At 47.1% G+C, this 21,159-nt stretch overlaps 1 protein-coding gene across 3 annotated transcripts in view; it reads left to right on the top strand.

Moving 5' to 3' along the window:
* Positions 1-757: 757 nt before the first annotated feature.
* Positions 758-21,159, top strand: part of LOC8052424 (4-coumarate--CoA ligase 1) — a 75,971-nt gene continuing 55,569 nt past the window's right edge. The window contains exon 1 of one of the 3 annotated variants that reach the window (XM_029969087.4): positions 758-823. The gene's annotated coding sequence lies outside the window, so the exon portion shown is untranslated. Of the gene's footprint in view, positions 824-17,684; positions 17,702-18,839; positions 19,277-21,159 lie in introns of those variants that run through there. The other 2 variants (XM_040205972.3, XM_029969089.4) reach the window with 2 other exon arrangements.

Below are 21,159 nucleotides of genomic sequence, written 5' to 3'. Positions count from 1 at the left end.
ATTGTGCCATTTATATTTTTTTAATCTGAAGTGGGAGGCATGAGTGCAACTTTGTTCACGCACGCGCGCTGGTTGGAAGGACTGGGATAAAATATAACTTGCAAGTTAGCACCTGTCTATTTCGTGTGTTTTCTTCTTCGTCTTTTTTTTTTGCGTTTGAAATTCATGAACGAACTGGCTTAAACCAGTCTTAATTCTCATATAAACCCGCGCTCGTTCCAAGCCGTGCAAGCGTGTTTGTGGTCTAGTCGCTAGCGTCACGTGACGCGTGACGTCACACGTTGTGACGTATGACGCTATCGACCCGCTAAGTTTAGCGGAAAATTATCTCCTAAATTTGGCAGGTCAATAAAGGTCATGTCGTTAGTCGCGTGTTACGTCAGATGCGTGCCGTCACGTGTTACGTCAGACGTGGCTGCGCGTGTTGCATTATGAGATTTTTTTTGTCACGCCGACGCCGGATTTCCTGCGACACGAGCTCTTAAACGCTATCACGTTAAAAACAGTGGCGCCAGATTTTGCGAAACTCGAATTTCGCTCGCAATGTAGGCACCTTTTTAAACCTTCTAGGATGGTTGATGTACCTCACGATTTCAAAGTTTTTAACTATAGATGTCGAATAATTATCCTCCACGAACCGCGTCCAACTGCCCGCACCTCAAACATTAGATTGTTCGTGCTCATAAACTGCCCTTGCAATCAAGGGCGCGCTCTTAGGATTATCTGCGTGTCTATTGCGCTTATCTTTACCTCCATGCGAGAATCAAAAGAGATACAACTGGGCGGCTCTTCTCAGACATTACAAACCAGAGTTTGGCGTTCGGTAAGTCAACACTCACTGCTCATTCGTCGAATGTATCTGCTTGAAGTTTTATCTTTAACTGCAATTATAGCCCAGGTCAAAATTTTGAATTGTTGCGCTTTGCAGAAACTGATAAGGCACTTGAGTGTCCTTGTATGGCACAGTTTGTTATTCAATAACGCGCACTATGCAGCTTAATATACAACTTCTTTCCCCGAAAAGAAAATAAAGTGTTTTTGTGCAGCGCAAAAATAAAGTGCGCAACGCCGAGCATTCAGCCTTCGTCCAAATGTAGTGCTAGAGGTTCGGACCAGATGCCAAAGTTTCAGGGAAAACCGTTGTCTTATTCAACTGTTATGAGTGATTTTCTGAAACTTTCAATGGGAATAGGGGGTCCGTTCTCGATAGTTTGCCCCACTCAGCCCTGTCTATTCGTGCGCTTCGTAGGCCACTACTTTACCATTAACAATTTATAAAAATCTTCGATAAATTTTGATTAATATGATTGTTTGCTCCGTTTGGGCATCTGATACGGACCGCTAACGCTGCATTTGGGACCTAACTGAGTGTTCGACGGTGCGTAGTTCATTTTTGCGACTGCAAAAACACACTAAATGTTTCTTTATTTCTTTTTCTTCTTTTTTTTTTTTTTTGGGGGGGGGGGGGGGGGGGAGTGACTTTTTGTAGATACCTTTGCAACTTTAGGATAATAGGTCATCATATACTAAAGTTGCGAAGAATTTCAATTTTCGTTTTTATAAATAATTAAGGCATCTCGAAAATAACCTCTTCGAAAACAAGCTGCCAGCCCCGACCAATGTTAGGCAACTCAAGAAGGTAAGGCGAAGGTAAGGCGGGCTGGGGAGGAGGAAGCAGACGGAACGCTGGAGAAGAGAGGGGGAAACCTTTTCTCCTTAGCGTTCCGTCTGCTTCCTCCTCCCCGGCCCGTCTTGCCCTCGCCCCACCTTCTTGAGTTAATTACGTAAAATTCACTGTTTAGCTTTTTAATGAGAGAATAAACATATGGTTCTGATTAGAAACCTACTGGGAGTAATCGAAAAATACTAAATCGGCCAATTTCAGAATGACTTGGAGAAAGTGGGAAGCGCGGTGCTGCGCTAAAGGTACCGCTTCTGTAACAGACGCAAGGATGGCGGTGCGAAAACACGAATGATAAGAAACGGAAAAACCGCTCGACCTTGTCAAAGTTGGACGTATTTTTCGGGACCCAGAAAAGCGAAGCACGTGCAGCGCATATTTTTACGATTCACTGATTTAGTGGTTTCTGATGATGCCCATCAAGTTTCTACGTTGAACTATTTTATTTTCATTCCTTAAAACAGTTCTTAGCGAATTTGTATCAACTAGTCAGCCAATTTGTGTTTTTCTTTGTTGTGTTTTTGAAATTCCTAACGTCTACTGTGGCTGGTAATTTCTTTCCGAAAAGATTTTTTTTTTCTTTCGAACACCATGTTTTTACGAATTTCCAAAAGTCTTGCACATTCATACCTCGTTAATGTGGACCCCGTCATTAGCGACTTTTAGTAGATCGTTTTGTCCTTTCCGCTACGCGGTCCTCAATTCGCGACCTTTCCAACGCTTATCACCCAGGCGAAAAATGCTGAGTCACTGGACTGTTGGCGCATGCACGGCGTCTCGTATTTCGTAGAAGAGAGCTACTGCGCACGCTTAGGACGCGTTTTACAGCCCAGTAGACAATGATGGCAGCGCCAAGAAGGCGTCTACTGGAAAGGTCTACATGTATCGTAGCAGGGCCAACGTTCGCAAGTCCTCTGCAGAATATAGCGCCGCGACAGCTAATGCAACGTCACGACGACTCTTGGACACTAAAGCTCGTGTTTAAAACAAACAATAGTGAAGCAATTCTTAGTAATCGTTTATTCACGTCGCTATCTAAATATAATACGTATTAACTTTTTATTGAGTACAACGTCCATCTTTGCTTCTTTTATAAGTAAATAATTATAGTGCTTGTAATTCAATACAATTGACGGCCGAAACGGTACCATGCAATCAAGGAAAAGCTGTCGTAAACTACAACAACCGTCGCTCTTCTTGTATCGTTGTGGTCGTGCTCATTTCTCTTCCTCACTGTTCACGAAAAATGAAGCGCCGCGGAATTTGGCCAGAATCAGATCCGCTCGCTCGCTCGCTCGCTCGCTCGCTCGCTTCATGGGTTCGCTTTGTCCTATACGATGAAAGTGGCCGAGCAGGAGGTCGCATCTTGCGCGCACAGCACAGATTGTGAAGTCGGCCATGATCCACCGTCACCTGTCGCAGTTCTGGAACGAATTGACCCTTTCCGAAATTCAGTGCCATCTGGTGACTGAAATGGCGGTTTAACTTTTGCCGTGCTAATAGCGGCAATGAACCTGTAGCCCGCAGTATTCTATCGGGCACAGTCACTTTCGCAAGTCAACGGGAAATGAGAATGTGCTCTTCGCTGTACAATTCTTTTTCGATCATCTTTCTGTGTCGATGTCTACAAAAAGTAAACCAGTCAGAACGAAGCGCCAACCTCGATAGACGCCGTGATAAAGTTCTATACATCAAGGGGCTTTGAAGTCGATTCTGTGCTACTAGCAGATTAACTGGGCCCGAGTTATTAAAATGAACGCTTGCGCAGCTCTTTCAATGAATTCGTGCTTCGCAACGTGCTAACGTCTCGACTGTATAGGTATCGAATCCTCAGTTTAGGTGTATCTTCAACTTGTTCCTTCATTAGTAAACAGAAGGCCGCCATTAGTAAGGCACATATGCCATTCTTCAGGAGGTGATGATAGCGATCAAAGTGGCCAGACTGAATTTCGGAAAGGGTCAATGCATCGCGGCTACTTCTCGTAACAGCAAGGTATCAGGATCTACATTGGAAAAGCGCGGTCGCGAGGGTGTCACATGCGGCGTGGCGGACATCTTGAATTGCGCTCTCTTCTTTGCTTCTTCCTAATCTTGCGAATATTCGTTTCCGCGAAACCCACCCTGCCACGCCACCCTATACACTTCCCGCTATATTAGTAAAATAGTGGGCTTCCGCTAGCTCCCGCAGTTCCGCAAATTCTCAGCTAGCAGCGCACATGCGCAGTAGTGGCGCCGTTTTGGCGTATGGCTAAAGTTCCGTGTTTTCGAAGGTTATTTTTCGTCAAATTCGGAAGGCATTTTTCGCAATCTGTTTTTTTCCCAAATTCGGAGTTTATTGGAGTTTATTTTCGTTTGATTCCCAATTCTCTAAAATTCTGAGTCTAATTTGGCAATGTTTCTGTTTAGAAATAAATATTTAAATCAATAAATAATATCCGGATGTAAACGCATGCTAGATAAAAAATTAAAACGGGGTTGGATTAATTAATATATCTTTCGCTTGATTTGCGTTTATGCCATTGCAATTGCCAATAGTCATTTGTCCCACCACAAATTTTGCACGCAAGTGTTACTTCAATAAACATCGATATCTTAAAATCAATAAACTCCTGGAGGTAGTCACTGGAGAGCTCGTTTGCATCCCATCGTATTCTATCAATCTGACCCGCACCCACGCGAGGTGGAGAAGTTTCAACTGCTCCTTTTCCCGATTTTATATTACCTCTATGGTCGATAGCAGTCACTAAAAACATAACCTCTCCATCCTCTAAAACAGAAATAGTATAACACGACCTGGAAACTAAAAAAAAAGTGATTCCCCTTTTGACAGTGGTCCAAAATTTTAAATATAACTGTGGTGGCATTTACCTAGGACCACTGTCCTGCGCTGATCAAGTTGTAAATCACCGCCTTTTTTTTTTTTGGGGGGGGGGGGGGGGAAGGGAATTTTACATGAAAATTTGGAGTTTATAGGGTAAATCCGAATTGACCAAAACTTTACCGGCGGGTGTTTTTCGGATTTTTTCGTATACATCCGGAAACACAGAACCGTACTATCTGCCAAAACGTTCTAATATGAATATCCCGCTTTATAGACAATATTTTCGGCAACCGACTTGTCCCCATACAATTCTACCTCGGTAAATAAAGAAATCTGCAGTGCGGACTACAGAAAGTTTGCTTGTGAACAAGCAGGATAAATACAGCTCTCTAAAGACGGAAGATAAACGCGAGAAAAGATTAGTGAAGCCCCTGGATCACAAAGAAAACACGGAGCTTTGTTATTGTTTGTTTGCTCGTTGCCCTTTCTGAGGAAGAGATAAGACAGGGGAATCGACAAAGATTACTCTTTTCCGGGCTTTCTGTCCAAATGAGCCAATTCCCCGGCTTCCCTGCCTATCTGTGTGGCGGCCTCGGATGACAAATCTAAAGAACATTTGTAGGTCATCCGTACCCTCGTGTGCATAAATAGGCGGTTTCTTTTGTGGCCACGCTTGTTTAATATTTCTAATCCTGACCTTCGTTCGTTTAGTACGAACGACTAACATTATGGAGGATTGTTCTGGGGAAGGAGGCATTCATATTAACGAGACATGACTGTAATCGCAGTGCAGGAATAGTCGTTTAAACGAGAAAAAAAGACCATGTTAATGGGTCACAAGACCTATAATTTCGTGAAAACACGTTTCATGGCCAATTTTTCGTGGACAGACGTATCGTCGACACTGCGATGTTTCGTGGCCACGTGCTTCTACGATGTTTCATCGAGAACGTATTTTTTTTCTTTTACCGAGTAGATTTGATCAGATTACTGGATTCATTTTTGTTCACTGGAAGCATACCAAAACTATATCGGACTCACAAAAACGGCTCCAGTAGATGAAAAAAAAAAAAAAAAAAAAATCCCGAGCCCTAATTTTATTGCAACTTTCAGCGAAGGTGGTATACCGCAATGTGAGAATCCCGCTTTCTAGCTCTTGGATGAGCGGCTTCACACTAAGGTTGCTTACCTACACCTTCCTGACGTGAAAAAATAAAGTAAGGCTCTAATACCGCTCGTATATAGCAAAACTAGAATTACGCGTCGCAGACTCGGCCTCGTACTGCTATTCTACGACGATCATCCAGATGACGGGCATTTTGGTATAGGCACCAGTGCGCCCCCTACATTTCGTGCAAGTTGCGAATGCTTTAGAACAGTCCGCGCTACGCGCAGACACCCCTGGCTACGCTTGGGGACGCTTTAATGTCATCTCAGGCCCGAGCTTGCACCAGGCCTCACTGGAACCGCCAAGGGATCGGCTAGCTAGGCCACCATCCGGATGCCGGTGACCGAGGCAATGTGCGCGGAAAGGTGCTTTCGACCAATCGTCGCAAGGCATCTTTGAAAGGAACGCGGGAACCTTTCTCTCGGCTCCATTAGATTGTGGCGTCGGCTGCGGTTGGACTGTACTTCGTGTCAGCTTAGGTGCGAGCGTGGCCGATGTTATGAGCCGAAGGGCCAATTAAACAGCGAAAGAGGCACAACGTCATGGCGTGCCCTCTACAGTTGATAGGAATAGCCGGTATTCGCCGTCTCTCTGTGCGTGCACCACCACCGGCTAGTCTTATCAAGCGCAGAGAGTACGCCATGATGTTGCGCTTTTTGCGCTGTTTGATAGGCCTTTCCGCTCATAACATCGGCCACGCTCGGACATAAGGTGAAACGAAGTATAGAAGGGAAGCGGATTAATTGCGTACAGTGGCTAGCGATACAAGCTAGGATGAGACAGCGGCGCAGATGATATAAGCGACATAAGTTAGGATGACACAGCAGTACAGACCACGCTGTCGCACGGCTGCCGTGAGTGAAGCCGCGTACTCCACTAAAACCGAGTTTAATGATGCGACCGCTGCTCTTTAGTGAGCAGCAAGCGGGTTAGATTTTAGTCAAGGAACAGTGGCACAGCACCCTTCTGACGTCACATCGCGGCCGTGCGGCTATACGGCGAAAGAAGCCGGAAATCTTCTGTTCCCACAGCATAGCCACTGCCAAGACACGGGATGCTACGAATGTGAAATGCTGGCTTCTAACGACAGAATGGATTCAGCCTTCACTAAAGGCGAATTCCAAACAGCCCTCACAAGCGGTAAACAGCGGACAGCACCCGGTCACGACAAAGTTATAGTACAAATGCTCAGGAACCTGCCGTAGGAAACGAAGGAGGCCCTCCTTGAGAAAATCAACGAAGTGGGGGAACGTCGGGAGATCCACACCGAATGGAAACATTCAATAGTTATACCAATCCCGAAAGCGGGTAAAGATCACACAGTCCTTGCCAACTACAGGCCTATCTCGTGAACGCCATGTGTTTGTAAACCCATGGAACGTATGGTCCTCGACAGGCTCAACTGGTACCTGGAAACGAACACCAAAGCCTTCCACCCTGCCCAAACCGGCTTTCGTGCCAACATAGGTACACAGCAAAAATTGTTCCTTATCTCAAGAGACATGTCCAAGGCAGAGAAGCCACTAGGCACTGATGCAAAGACCATTGTAGCAATCGATGTTCGAAAGGCATTCGATTCCGTGCCCCAGTCACCAGAGAATCGATAAAGTTGGGAGTACACGGCCGGGCACTCAACTTTATTAAATCGTTTCTCGAAAACCAAACATACTACATTCGCTACGGAGAATGTAGTATGTTCCAACGAGAAACGGAGTCGGAGTACCACAGGGCTCCGTCCTGTCACGCCTCCTCTTTAACATAGCTATGGCCCATTTGCCGAAGCTACTTCACAAGATCCCCAGCCTGAAGTTCACAGTGTACGCAGATGACGTGACGATCTGGACTACCCACGGGGACCTAACGACGCATCAATCCAGCTACAGAGCGGACTCGATGCTGTCGATTCCCATCTCAACGAGGTTGGTCCTAGAGCGTCCTCAGAAAAGACCACGTATATGGTGGTGGCCTGAAGGAAACAAAGAATAGCGGACGTCAAGAATAGGATCGTTCTGTCGCTAGATGGGAAACGTATCCAACCCTCAGAGACCATCAAAATGCTCGCAGTCGCATTTGAGGACACCGGCGGCGCGGAAGAATGGATCAGTGCACCACAGAAACGCTGCCACGCGGCGCTTGGAATCATCAGACGAATCTGCTCAATACATGGCAGAGCATCGGAAGAAGTAGCGCGACGAATGGTCAAGGCACTATTCGTTTCAAGGGTGTGTTACGGCGCACAACATTTCAAACTGACAAAACGTCAGTGGTCCGAGCTAGAGACTTTAAAGCGATAGTTCAACGAAATTTGAAATATTCACGTCGTGTTCAAAAATAGGTTGAATATGATCCACAATATCCGTAAATGACAATCGCACGTTTGTATTTTGAGCCTGGTGGCTGTATTTTTCGTTATAAACGGCCCACTCTGGCAAGCGCTCGGAAAAGGCACAGCGGAGACCACGTGACATCCAACGCAATCGTGACGTAGGTCGTCTCAGGACGAGCAAAGCTACGGCGAGGCTGACGTCGAGAGGATGGCCTAGCCGTTCCAGCCGTCGAAGCGGCTGCTTTTATATGAATTTTGAGTGACGGGTTAATCTTCTGTAATCTTGTAGGGGGACAATAGAGACTTTTGCGACACACAAAAGGCATTCTCGGGAAGAGGGGAGTTCCTCCTGCCCCTCTTCTCTCGTCGTGGCCGGAGGCGAGACAACCTCCGTCACTAGCTGTCACGGTTCCTAGACGGGCATTACGAGCGAGGCGTTAGCGACATCCACCAGGTGCTCTTTGCTAACCCCGCAGGGGGCGCCTGCATTTTAGGTGCTAGGTGCTTGGTTAGTAGCGTCACCGCAGACCCCAGCCACATTGGCGACACCACAGACCCTGAGTAAAAAGTGGCTAAGACCCACCCACGTCTGGCTGTGCGTGGCGAGCCCGTGTCCGGGGAAAAGGGCATCCTGGTGGTTGAGCCGAGCCCGGGGTAGGTTTGGACCCTTCGAAGCGCCCCGGGCGAGGCAATACACCACTTCGGCCCCCGCTTCTCGTAGACGGGAGTCCTGGTAAGGCCCGGCCAGGATGATTCAGCCTAGTCGCCATTTCTTCTACTATCCCCTCTTTCTCTTTTCTCCCCTTCCCGCTCCCTCACTTTCACCTTCTTTGGTGGCAAGGGCCAACTTTGTGTGGTGGCAGATACCCTTATCCTAATCACACTTGGGTATAGCACCTGGGCAAGTGCTAATAGATCAGCGGTTCCAGCAAAGCCCATTTTCTTATGGGCTGCTGACTACTCCCTAAGTTGGGCTCGATGGTGGGCGGCACACCGCAGGTGCCGAAATCCTTTTCCCATTCATATGGGTACCAGAACTAAATCTTTTCTTGATCGGGCCCCGAAAAGGGTCCGGACCGAAGAGACAACATCAACTAACCCTACCTTGCCAGTCATGAATTTTCCTAAATTTATTGTAATGCACTCGGAAAACAAAGATCAACCACTTGCAAAGTTTTCCCCGTTCTTGGTCGTAAAGACCCTAGAAACTGTGATAGGAAAATCGTTTAAAGCCAAAAAACTTCCATCTGGCGACCTGCTTGTGGAGGTCACAAATGCTGAACAAAGCAAAGCACTTCTTGCACTCAAACAAGTAAGAGATTACAAAGTGTCAGTGACTCCACATCGCTCACTGAACAGCACGCAGGGTGTCATCTGTGAAGATGATCTCCTTGGAATATCTACCGACGAGATACTCGAGCGACTTCAAGATCAAGAGGTAGTCGCTGTGCGACGTATCACTATACGTCGCGACGGTGAAGAACGGGACACAAAACACATTGTGCTAACGTTCAACTCGACAACGCTCCCCTCCACAGTTAAAGCCGGGAATCTCAACTGCAAAGTTCGCCCCTACGTCCCCAATCCAAGGCGTTGCTTCCGCTGCCAGCGCTTTGGACATGGGTCACTAACCTGCAGAGGAAAAGCCACCTGTGCAAAATGTGCAAGCACGGACCACCCTTCCGACAACTGTGGCAACAATACCCATCTTTGCGTCAACTGCCGAGGAACACACCCAGCATATTCTCGCAGCTGTCCCCTGTGGAAGAGAGAGAAGGAAATTCTCTCACTAAAGGCCAAAGAAAATATTTCTTACCTAGAGGCACGGAAAAGATATTCTTTTATTTCTCAAGGCTCTTATGCCGAGGCCGCGCGCATGGGACCGGCGCGGGAGACGGCGTCAACAGGAACGCAGACGTCAACGGACGACCTGCGTCCCCCCCCCCCCCCCCCCCCTCAGTCCCCCTCAACCTCATCTGGAGTGACACAAACCACTTCAACCCCAAAACGAAAGGTAGATCCTATCGTTTCGGGGCCCATTCAAGCGCAGGGTTCTTCAATCCCTGCACCATCCAAAACCCAGGTGCTTCAAGGTCGGGGACTTCCTTCTCGACCCTCTGAAGCCGCCCGAAAACCTGGTGAGCCGTCGGGGTCACAGGCCCTTATGGGTCAGCCAGAGGCAGCCCCCGATTAGCCGATGGACGAGAGCGGGCCCAAGTCCAAGGACGACAGGCCCTACTTAAGCACGGAGTCCTTACCTTCGACTTCCTGTGGTAGCACAGATAAGCCGAAGAACACATCTAAAAAGAAAAATGCACCCCGCAGCGAAATTGATTTTTAGGTCTTGATGAATGGTCTTTCTTCTAATTCATGCATAATGGCAGCATTCCTGCAGTGGAACTGTCGAGGGTTGCTTCGAAACTAAGACGACGTACACTCTCTGTTAGACCAGCATCATCCTATAGCATTTTGTCTTCAGGAAACGCACTTAAACAATAGTCACTCTAATATCCTAAGACGCTTTCAGGTTTTTCGCAGGGACAGACCTCTTCTGTCGCACAGTTCTGGTGGAGTAGCTATAGTTGTCCAGCCGTCTACGCCATGTGTTGAGCTTCCTTTGAATACCACTCTGGAAGCCGGGGCAGTTCGTGTTCTGTTGGATTGTTTAATAACCGTCTGTTCGCTTTACATTCCCCCAAACTATCCTGTATCCCGCGAAGTGCTTGAATCACTTCATGACCAATTACCCCAACCTGCCCTAATTCTCGGTGACTTCAACGCTCATAATCATCTTTGGGTTAGTAGAATACGAGATACACGTGGCTCGATGATAGAGCGTTTTCTTTGCTCAACAGCTATATGCTTGCTTAACAAAGCAGAGTCTACGTATTTCAGTGCCCCAACTCATTCTTTTACATCTATTAATCTGTCTATTTGCAATCCAACATTATTTCCTTTGTTTTCCTGGGCTGTCGATCCTAACCCCTATGGGAGCGATCACTTTCGTATCATTCAGAACCGACTAAATCCACCTATTACAGTGCCTACACGAACTCCCCGTTGGAAGTTTGAGGAAGCAAACTGGTCTGTCTTCAGCCAGGCAACCCAGCTCGCTTGTACATCGCTTTACAAACTGTCTATCGATGAAGTCACCAATTTGCTTACCGCCCACATCCTCAATGCTGCGATTTTAGCTATCCCTATGACTTCATCTCGCTTACACCGCCGCCCTAAACCATGGTGGAATGCCGACTGTGAAAAATCAAGAAAAAAGTAGAACAGAGCATGGGGCATATTTAGACGTTACCCAACAGTGACTAATCTCATCAGTTTCAAGCGGATGAAGGCTCATGCGAGGTACATCCGTTGCGTCTCACAACGTCAAACTTTCCAAGGTTATACTTCCTCTATTAACAGCACCGCCACCACCAAGGAAGTATGGGATAGAGTACATAAAGTCAATGGGCATTATTGGGCTTACTCAGTACCGCTTCTTTCAGAAAACGGACTGTGCCCTGAGAGCCTAGAAGAACAGGCAGATCTCCTTGGGAAACACTTTGAAAGTGTTTTCAGCTCTCAGAATTGTTCATCTGCTTTTCTGAAACACAAGAGACAAGCAGAACTCCAATCCGTGCGGACATCCGGTGGAGCTCGAGAAGCATACAACTTACCTCTCACACTGAATGAACTGGAACGGGTACTTCATGAAACTAAACCTACGTCTGCTGGACCAGATGGAATTCACTACCATATGCTTACTCACCTTCACCCTTCCACACTCGACATAATTCTGTATTTGTTTAATCGCATTTCTCAGGAGAGTACATTTCCATCGTCTTGGAGAGTGGCAACCGTCATTCCTTTCCTAAAGCCTGGAAAGGATGCATCGTGTGCATCCAGTTACCGCCCAATAGCGCTAACAAGCTGTCTTAGCAAAAAAAAAAAAAAAAACTCTGGAGAGAATGCTTAACAAGCGACTTATGTACTTTTTAGAAAAAGAAAATGTTCTTGATAAATATCAGTGTGGCTTCCGTTCGTCACGATCTACATTGGACAATCATGTCCGCTTGAAGTCTACCGTCCGTGAGGCCTTCGTAAATAAACAGTACTGCCTCTCTGTCTTTTTCGATTTAGAAAAGGCTTACGACACTGCCTGGCGGCATGGCATCCTACAAGGTATGTATAGCTATGGCATTTGAGGCAAGATGCTAGCATTCGTAAAGAGCTATTTGGCGATACGTACCTTTTGTGTCAAATTAGGCACTACCTACTCTCGAGAGTTCTGCCGGGAAAACGGTGTTCCCCAGGGAGGCGTATTGAGTGTCACCCTTTTTATAATAAAAATAAACTCGATAGCCCGGGCCATCCCATCATCCGTACAGTATTCACTTTATGTTGATGATCTTCAGATATCCGTCTCATTCTGTAACATTGCTTTCTGTGAACGTAGGATCCAATTAGCAGTAAACAATCTGCTCAAGTGGGCTGATCAAAACGGCTTTAGGTTTTCACCAGAGAAAACAGTTTCTGTTTGCTTTTTTCGCTTACGGGGAGCTACAGTACATCCATCGGTGACCATGCACTCCACTCCAATTCCAACAAAACCGGAAGAGAGGTTCTTAGGGCTTATTTTCGACAGTAAACTGTCCTTTCTTTCTCATATTAGGTATCTTAAGGTAAAATGCCAGAAAGCACTAAACATTCTTAAAGTCCTTTCTCATACCTCATGGGGCTCTGATCGTCTCTGCCTTCTCCGAATTTACAGTTCGGTGGTTCGCTCACGCCTCGACTATGGTAGCTGTGTATATGGATCGGCAAGGCCCTCAGCTCTTCGAATGCTTGACCCCATTCATCACCAGGGATTGCGACTGTCTACAGGTGCATTTCGCACGTCGCCTGTCCCCAGCCTTTATGCAGATACAAATGAATGGTCTCTGGAGAAGCGAAGGTTTGCTTTGGGGTTTGTGTGTTCCCTTATAATACGTTCATTCACCCTGCACCCTGCACGCGAGGCAGTAGAAGAAACAAGGTATAAGCGCACCTTTGACAACAAGCCCTCTGTAATCCCGCCTTTTAGTATAAGAAATGCAGCTGCAGCAGATTCGGTTGGACTGAGCACTACAATGCCCGTGACCCCCGTACCTCAAGCAATAGCTCCGTGGGAATATAGCCTCATTTTGTGTGACTTTTCACTGACTAAGTACAGAAAGAAAGACACCCTACCAGAATGCATCAAACAGGAATTTTATGAAATCCATGGTAGATACGCTGGACACAGCTCATATTACACAGATGGCACCAAGACAGAAACGTTCGTTGGATGTGCTGTGGTTGGCCCCTCTGTTCGCTATGTTCAACGAATTGCATATACAGCCACTATTTTAACAGCTGAACTATGTGGTATCCGCGTAGCAGTTAATCATATTATAGAAACGAAGAGCATGAAGTCAGTTATTGTTTATACTGATTCACTTAGTTCACTGAGAGCGCTCTCACCACTAAATACCTCTAGACACCCAATAATCATAGAGTTGCAGAATAAAATCATCGATGCTTCCAAAAGGAACATTAAAATAGTCTTTTGCAGGGTCCCTAGCCATGTTGGTATACCGGGTAATGAGGAAGCAGACCTTGCAGCCAGTTCTGCTGGTGACAAAGAAGTCGAACTGCATGACATTCCATATAAAGACTATCACAGACTTTTAAGGCATCGTATAAGAGAAAAGTGGCAGCAAGAATGGGATGAAGAAGTAAATAACAAGCTGCATACTGTAAAGCCACTGCTTAGTGAGTGGGAGAGTGCAAGACACCGTGAACGCTTTTATGAGGCTGTCCTGTGTCGGCTAAGGATAGGTCATACGCACCTCACCCATGGCCACCTTCTGCGCAGGGAGGAAGCCCCAGAGTGCGAGCACTGCAATAATCCTTTAACTGTCGCACACATATTACTAGAATGCCCTGCTTATGACCTAGACCGACGGAAACATTTTTCTCAGCTATATAAAGAGCATACTCCTTTAAACCTCCCTATTTTGCTTGGCAACGAACCATTAGTTCCTCATCACTGCGTTTTAGCTTCTTGAAAGCTATCGGCCTTTTACACCGACTATGACTTCACACCGAACTTCATGCCCATAACTACTTACAAGTCATACACATAGTTTTAACCTATCATCAACTACTAAAGTTCTATCCTCTTCGAAACCCTATCTGCAATAGTGTATGTACCTGGCGCATCATTGCCTAAGATGCTTTTGTGCCATAAAACCCCAACCAACCAACCAACCAACCTCTTTGCTAATCGTTTAATTCGTCTTAAAATTCCTTTTCGTAACTTTTTTAACAAGATATTGGTATTTTCGATGTGATGCTGCTTTATTGAACACATATAGACCTAAAAATGAGCGCCGTAATTTTGTTGTAGTGTCCCTTTAAACAATCATGCCATCAGGGTGATCACGGGTCTGCCGCGATTCACTTTCTTGAACAAGCTACGACAATATGCCCAACTCAACTCCATGCGGGAAACTGTGGAGACAAGAGAGAAGTCACACATAAAGCGGCTGAAACACACAGCTGCCGGGAGAGGCATACTTGGACAAACAAACATGGCATACATGGTGTACACGTTGCCTTCACTACCAAGAGAGAATCCGGCGTGGATATCGCATTTCGACATCACGGACGGAAGACCAACAACGGAACCGAACGCGAACCCGCAGAACCAGGCAAGAGGAGAAAGGCTAGCAAAGGCCCATCATAAGATGATCCAAAGCTGGGAAGACCCCTCGAAGATCCTCGGAATATACACGGACGCGGCGCATGATGCCGGTGAGAATGTGATATGTGCTGCAGTAGTCATACCCAGACCTTGCAAGGCGCAATTCAAATTCCTTCCCAAGGGGACAACTGTCAAGGGTAGGGAACTCTCCGCAATTTCCCTAGCACTCAAATCTGTCAGGGACCTACGGAAATCAGAAGCAGCGACGCCGCAAGACATCCGCATCTTTGCGGATTCAGCCGAAGCTATTTTGGAATGCAGCGAAAGATCCAGCGCCAGCAGAAAGGTGAAGCTGATCAAGAAATTGATCGGTGAACTTCGACAGCTGGGCACCAATACAAAGATATCCTGGGTTCCCGCACACGTGGGAATCGAGGGCAACGAGAATGCTCACGCACTGGCTCGCGCGTCTCTTCTGTCTCCCCTCCGCGAGACCAGACGTGAGATTCCACATTTAACAAACCATGACTACGCACGGCCTCCGATAGAGGCAGATCGTGCCAGAGAAATTGAGACTAATTATGACCCGGAAGAAAAGCGGCAATTTGTCAAGCTCGAGTGTAGGGAGAAACTCAGAGAAATCCTCCCAGACGCACCGGGAACAATTCCTCGAGGTTTCGGCCGGAGAGAAAAAATTATTCTAACGAGATTACAAACAAACCCAACATATACACCAGCGCGAATAGCCTCATGGTCGCGATCACCATCCTCTTCAAACCAAAGCCGATGCAATTTCTGCAACGACAAAACGAAGAAGGCCGACCAAACACACCTCATCTGGGATTGTCCCGGACTAGAGGCATGCAGAAGCAAACACAAACCGACGGAAATCGTCGCACTAGAGGGGTGGACTCACCCGCCAGGTTCCTGTGACAAATCAAGAAAAACGAGACTGAACTCGCTGCTTAAGTTCATCTTCGAGGCGGGCATCGACGTCTACTGCTATTTTTTTTTTTTAAATATCCAAAATGTGCAGCGTCCAAGCCAAGAGCTACTCGACGCACTCCCCTATTGCCTTTACCCTGTACTATGGTCAATAAAGCGCTTACAACACACAACACGGCTATTGTGGCTGGAAGAGGAAGTGTGACGAGCGGGAGCGAAGGGCTGCGCAGAGTTACGATGCAAACGACTGGCCTGAAGACTGCTGCGCCCCTCGTGGTGGCGAGGATTTTCATCGCACCACACACGCTGCCCTCAGTGCATGTGTTAAAAGGTCATATAGTGCGTTTTTTTTTTATATTTTAACTCAGGTTTGCGCAACTGCATCAGCTGCGCACGTTTCACCCGTTAAATCGTTCGTGCGCATAAATTTCGCGATGAAAATTACACGAAGAAATTTTCGGGGACCGCTAGGGTGCTGCAGTCAGCAGACGAGTTAAGCAGTGCCAAAAATTTTGAGAGAGCGTGGGATACAGAGTTTCCAACGGCTCGAACGCAGTGTCGAGGCCCGTTCACACTCTTGCGACCGAGTAAGACCGAGAAAGACCAGACGGGTTTTTAACCCTTTGGCGACTTCTTAGGACCGGATGCGCTAGAGCGGAGCTGGTCCTAAGAGATCGCAAGAGGCTTAAAAAGCGGTCTGGTCTCTCTCGGTCTTACTCGGTCGCAAGAGTGTGAACGGGCCTTCGTGGTGCGTGGGCCGCGTTTGTAATACGAGCTGCGAGGGGGTGACGAACGCGTTGGTCGCCTGCTAGCGTCTCAGCCTTTCCGCCTGCTTTCCTCCTCGCCACGCGAAAACGCAGCGCATGCGTACTTGCGACCAATCTTTGCCGGTGGCGTCCGCCGTTAATTGCAAAAGCACCCCGTAGTTTGAGATGGACCCTCTCTATAATGGCGGCACTCTCAAAGTTTCCATCGCCCCTCGCGCCCCTTTTCATCATTGCGAGCATACGGTGCCCGTCAGACATTTCCTTCTAGCCACCATAGTACGGCTGATGATCAGTGTTGACATCCCTCGGTTCTCAATCATTGATGTGTCGCGGATCCCTTGTGGATCGGCGGATATGATGGAGGACCCCGTTTGTGTTCAGGGAAAGGGGAAGGTTTAATTTAATTATGATAATGAGTTAATAAACGAATAAAGCTAAGAGCTGAAATAGACTTCTCTCATTGGCCTGCACACGAGAAAACTCACCCGAAATTTGGATCGTTTCATGTCAAAATATGAAAAACATACAGCTTTTAATTGCCGGGCTTGACTCATGGGGCAGAGCTTCGCGGACCCCTAGAATGCCTTTGCGGACCCCAAAAAGTCCACGGACACCCACTTTAAATAAACTTAACGAACCGTAATAAACCGTTTATGCTATTCCACTCTCGTGTGGTAAGAAATATATCGGACGAACTGGCCGGTGCTTAAATGATCGATTAAGAGAACACAGTTATAGCACCTACAAAGTCATTTCTGGACATCTTGGCATCCACTGCAGGGATTGCGGGTGCTCAGCAGATTTTGAGAAAGGTACCATAATAGCTAGGAGTAGGAACCCGCTCAAAAGAGAAAGAGTAGCGCAGAGATGATCGCGCACCTAGAAGATAATTGTGAATAGCTAGGAGTAGGAACCCGCTCACCAGAGAAAGAGTAGCGCAGAGATGATCGCGCACCTAGAAGATAATTGTGCCAGTAGCCCATCCCCGCAGTGTCCATCCCTAACGCTATCTGAAAAATAATTATAAAAATATTTAGCCCGGTGATTGCAATGGCTTTTGAGAAGACTTGAATAGACCGATCTCACTAAGCGTTGGGCGCATGCGTAAAGCCGCCATAACTTTAGTTCACAGGAGACAGACGGGCGTGCACGCGAGGGCTCGTGCCTTCTTGTGCTCTACACGCGCAGAGCTCCAGCGAGGTTGTCGCACGTGCAAAAAGACTAAAGTTTCCTGGATGCATTGCGGCAGCGGTGGCGTAGTCAAACTGGCTGGTGAGATCGGTCTATTTTTCCTTGTTTTCATTTATAACCATGTTGTATTTAAACTAGTTTCGTAAAGAGGAAGTAGAAGAAGAATAGAAAGAAGTTGTAACTCAGCGGTTGTGTTTGTCTCTTTGTGTCTCTCTCGTTTTGTCCTTGTCTTGCGCGCTGTAAACTCAAAATGAATCACCAACTCGCCCAAGCTTCCGTATTATCTCGACTCGCTCGCTCTTCAGTGGAGTAGAGTTTGCAGATATTTTGTGTATGTTTACTTTTCTGCCTGTTTGCAGGAGATAACTTGTAGCGAACTGAAGAACGCGGCCGTCGACAGCAATATTCTCTTCAACGGTTGGTCGTAAAAGTTTCATGTCGCCTAGTTGTACAACTGAGACGATAATGTTGACCGGAAGCACGTGGCCAATTCGTGAAGTATCTGTAAACAGTAATCCAACAGTGCCCATCTGAGCATACGGGGAGCGGTTAAAGAAAGATGCGGCTAAATCAGCGAGTACATGAGCGATTAAAACGGGCGCCGCGTGGCAGTATCAAAACAACCGGTGCTGGCGTTCCTACGTCACTTCCGCGCGTCGCGGCGTCGCTCGCATCTGGTAGATGCAGATAAAGCCGCGCGCTGCGCCTGTGGCGCGCCTAGTGGCGAGCGGCAAAGGGCGCGCAGCGCCCAGTTTCACCTCTTATGTGTTCCATGCTTAAAGCGCGAAACACATGTGCGACGAAACCTTCCGATCCGACGTGCGGAGTGCCGGAATGACCTTGGGGTGAGAGGGTTTTCGCAGCATCGGAGAGCGTGGAAAATTCTCGCTTCCGACCGTCGTATTGCGTGGTCGGACGTCGGATCGGACGGTTTCGTCGTACATATGTTTCGCGCTTAACGCGTCGCGATTAGCAGCGCTTGCATGTGGTAACTATTTTTGCTACATTGCTGGATTGACATGTTTGTAAGCGCTGTATTTCACACAGCCCCTCGCTGAGAAATTGACTTGCTTTTCTCGCTTTCTTATTATGTATGTAAACGCCCTACTGTTTTGATCCATTTGGGGCCTGAGTTATTGTGAAATTAATGAATTCTCATTCATATGTGCAGTCGGCAGCAAAGGTTTGCGGGGCACGAAAGCGCCAGCCGAAAAGACTGGCTGCGCCGTCTGACCGCGCGTTGCCGCTCTCAAGGCTCACGGTTTGCGCATGCGCTTGATTTCGTGTTCGCAGTCATGATTTATTTTTCCCGCTCGTTTCCGGTCGACGCTTACTAGATAACAGCACAAGGTGCCGCGAAATGTTATCTGTATCACGTGAGCTCCATGACCCTTCACGGTAACTTGAGACAGGCGCGCGGCATGACGGCTGCCAAACCGGCACCTTGTGCCGGCCCCGGTTATCTTCTGCGCGTCGGATGGAAGCGAGTAAAAGAACACATGATTGCGAGCACTAAAGGAAGCTTATTCTCGAAGAGTGAAACTTGAGAGCGTCCGCGCGCCGTGAGAAAGCGCAACCAGTCATTTCGGCTGGTGCTCCCGGCCGCGCTCCACAAAATTTTGCTGGCGACTGTACTGGTCGGTCCAAGGAACGCAGGTAAGCATTTTCCTGCATAAAGTACACATTGCCCCCCAAAAAGTTAATTTGACGTATTATTAACTGCGAGAATCTACTAAATCTTTATAAAAAATATAAAAAAACTTTATGTAAACAAAACGCTCGGAATAATTAACTGTTTAATTATATTGAGCAACAACTTTGAGTCGTAAAAAATAGAAGTGTGGTTTCGACAAAACGCGTGTTGTACAGCAACAGGAACTACAAAATATGCATTTTAAAATAGAATTCAGTAAAACGCCGAAGAAGGTTGTTAGAAAACACACTGAATTAAATACCTTACAGGGAAACTCCGCTAGAAAACGAAACCAAAATAAATTGCTGGTATCGCTTTAGTGACCCGAAATATCATGTCAAAGTGAAGCCGCGTACTGTACGAAAACCGGTTTCAAAGATGCGAGCAGCTGCTCTTTAGCGGGCAGTGAGCGGGTTGGTTTTTAGTCAAGGAACACTAACGCAGCACCCTCGTGACGTTACTTCGCGGTGGAACTTCGGTCGATTGGTTGTACCACGTATAGCTACACCCTTGCTTCGTCACGTCGCTGCCGTACGGCTGATGACCAGTGTTGCCGTCCCTCTAGCAGATAGCTTCGGTTTTGCAGTAGACGCCCGAAACCAAAGTTTGACGCGGGATATGCATAAAACTGCACAGAATATCGAGAAAAAAAAAGTACTCCTTGTAACTCAGGGACACTGTCTTATCTAAAAACAGTCCTTATTCCAAATTTTTAAATATTGACCGGAGTTGCCCTTTAATAAAGAGCCGCCTCTGGTGCTCCGATGCGAGAGCGCTGGCCTACGGATCCCCATGTGGTGGGTTCGAATCCCGGCCGAGGTGCCCGCATTCTGACGGAGGCTTATTGCGGAGAAGGCGCCGTGTAACCGAGCTTTCGGTTGCACGTCAAAAGATCCCCAGGTGGCCGAAATGAATCCACAGTCCTCTGCTGGGGCGTGCCAGATGCCCGTCGGTAATTTGGCACGTAAAATCCCTAAATTTTAACTTAAAAAAAAAATAAAACCACGTCTTTCCAGCCACCTCACTTTCTCTCTAAAAATAAAATTTCCTTATCTAACAAGGCCGCAGACGGCTCACTGATACACTTATCGGCGCCCCTTGTCTCGAAGACAAACGCTTCGTGAATTTCCCTACTCTTTTCCCTGTGCCGCCCTAGGATGGTTGTGTCTGACATTAAGTGGGTTCACGGGCATCGATCGCAATCTACTGCCAAATGCCCAATCGGCGTCTATTTGATGGCTAAAAAAAAACGTGCCCTCTCGCACGGTCATTTACTAACCTGCCTGTCTGCCCTACGTAGGTGCGCCCGCAGACGACAAAAGTTGTACATTCAAAAGCGTTTTTTGGTGTTTCTTTTTGCATTCGTCACTATTTCTCTCTAGAGCATTGATCCTCTTGCACAATGCCAAAAGCATTACCTGGGCCGAAAACAGGACCGGAACATTGTAACGCTCCGCAACTTTCTTCAAGTTGGGGGAGATAGCACGAAGGTAACGAGTGATGGCCGGTCTTGCTTTTTGCCGTTCGTGAACTTTTTGTGGAACAGCTCTATACTTTCTTCCAGACCACCCGCCACATCAGTCAATCGATCGTCTATTAAGTGCGGATTTCCCGCATAAGTCCCTGACTGATGATTTTTCACCTTCACTTTGCCTCTGTCCTTCGGGGCTTCTATCCAGTCATGAACCAACTAGCCCAACTCAACGTTTGTCCAAATAGGTTACTCAGTCATCGGTACCGTGTTCTAAAGTATGCAAGCTCCACCAACATTCAAAGAAGTCACTACAATGCAGTACGCGCATTATATAGCTGTTTTTTTTTTTAATATCGTTTATATTGAATAAAT

This window comes from Ixodes scapularis, unplaced genomic scaffold, assembly GCF_016920785.2.
Source record: "Ixodes scapularis isolate PalLabHiFi unplaced genomic scaffold, ASM1692078v2 PGA_scaffold2__306_contigs__length_199485367, whole genome shotgun sequence".
In the NCBI taxonomy this organism is placed as follows: Eukaryota; Metazoa; Arthropoda; class Arachnida; order Ixodida; family Ixodidae; genus Ixodes; species Ixodes scapularis.
Note: the sequence above shows the minus strand (reverse complement) of the source record. Positions and strands in the feature narration are given on the sequence as shown.